Source organism: Rhinoraja longicauda, chromosome 7, assembly GCF_053455715.1.
Source record: "Rhinoraja longicauda isolate Sanriku21f chromosome 7, sRhiLon1.1, whole genome shotgun sequence".
Lineage (NCBI taxonomy): Eukaryota > Metazoa > Chordata > Chondrichthyes > Rajiformes > Arhynchobatidae > Rhinoraja > Rhinoraja longicauda.
Window position 1 is genome coordinate 72391572 of NC_135959.1, and position 1746 is coordinate 72393317.

At 46.5% G+C, this 1746-nt stretch overlaps 1 non-coding gene across 1 annotated transcript; it reads left to right on the top strand.

Annotated features, from left to right (window-relative positions):
• The first annotated feature begins 387 nt into the window (after window positions 1-387).
• Window positions 388-459, top strand: trnae-uuc (transfer RNA glutamic acid (anticodon UUC)). Its single transcript has one exon. It is a non-coding gene; the product is annotated as a tRNA-Glu (tRNA).
• Window positions 460-1746: the final 1287 nt, after the last annotated feature.

A 1746-nucleotide genomic window follows, 5' to 3' on the forward strand; every position in this document is an offset into this window, starting at 1 on the left:
TGGCCAGGGTGGTGTGGGTCTTTGATGATGCTGGCTGCCTTTTTGAGGCAGCGCCTCCTGTAGATCCCATCGATGGTGGGGAGGTCAGTACCTGTGATGGGCCTTCGATGGTGGGGAGGTCAGTACCTGTGATGGACCGAGCAGTGTCCACCACTCTCTGTAGTCTCCTTCATTCCTGGGTGTTTGAGTTGCTGAACCAGGCCATGATGCAACCAGGCAGTGTGCTCTCCACCGTACAGCTGGAGAAGTTAAAAAGAATATTGGTGACATTAAAGTACCATTGAACCATTTAACCGTTAAGCTAAAATAACTTAATAGATAGTGCTATCTCAGGAACTGCGAGGGTCAGTATAGTGTTGCCTGTGGGAATGTGATCTTGTATCAATATCCCATATGGTCTAGCGGTTAGGATTCCTGGTTTTCACCCAGGTGGCCCGGGTTCGACTCCCGGTGTGGGAATTGAAACTTTTTGACATTTGAACTCTCTTTAATCAGACTTTATCAGACTTCAATGTTATATCTTGCACTAAATGTTATACCCTTTATCCTTTATCTGTGCAGAGTGGACGGCTTGATTGTAACGGATAGTTTTCTCTAGTTTGGTTTAGTTTATTATTGTCATGCAGTGCAGTGAAAAGCTTTTTTGTTGCGTTGCTATCCTGTCCGCGCGAAGACTACACATGTTGCAATCAAACTATCCACAGTGTACAGATACAGGTTAAAGGGTAAACCAATTTGTGCAAAATAAATTCCAATAAAGTCCGATTAAAGATAGTTCAAACGTGTCCAACGAGGTAGATGGGAGGTCGGGACCGCTCTCTAGTTGGTGAGAGGGCGGTCTTCTTTCATTGGATAGCACGTAAACGAAAGCTTTTCACTGTACCTCGGTGCACGTTACGATAATAAACTAAATTAAACTAAACTGGCATGCAGAACAAAGCTTTTTACTGTACCTCGGCACACGTGACAATAATAAACCTAAGCTAAACATTCAAAGAGCCCAGCTCTGGTCAGCCAGAGGGTACAAAATGTGTAGGAAAGAACGGCAGATGCTGGTTTAAATCGAAGGTGGACACAAAATGCTGGAGTAACTCAGCGGGTCAGGCAGGAGAGAAGGAATGGGTGACGTTTCGGGTCGAGACCCATCTTCAGACTGAAGAAGTGTCTCGACCCGAAACGTCACCCATTCCTTCTCTCCTGAGATGCTGCCTGACCCGCTGAGTTACTCCAGCATTTTGTGAATAAATACCTTCGATTTGTACCAGCATCTGCAGTTATTTTCTTACACCATAATTCAGAAATGTCTTTCTTGATCCACGGTACTCTCAGCACACAAACAAATGTACTCATCAGGTAAATAAATCTGTGGTACAGGTGTGGCACAGCGGGTATAGCCTCTACCTCACCACGCCAGAGACCCGGGTTCAATCCTCACCTCGAGTGCTGTCTGTATGGAGTTTTCACATTCGCTCTGTGACCACATGGGTTTCCTCCGGGTGCTCCGGTTTCCTCCCACATCCCAAAGACGTAGAGGTTTATAGGTTAATTGGCCCTCTGCAAATTGGCCCTAGTGTGCAGGGGGAGGATGAGTATGTGGGATAACATAGAACTAGTGTGAACGGGCGATCAATGGTCGGCATGGATTCGATGGGCAGAAGGGCCCGTTTCCATGCTGTGTCTCGAAACTAAATCAGACTAAACTAAGTCACGGCGTCACACAGCACGGAAACAGGTCCTTCGGCCCTT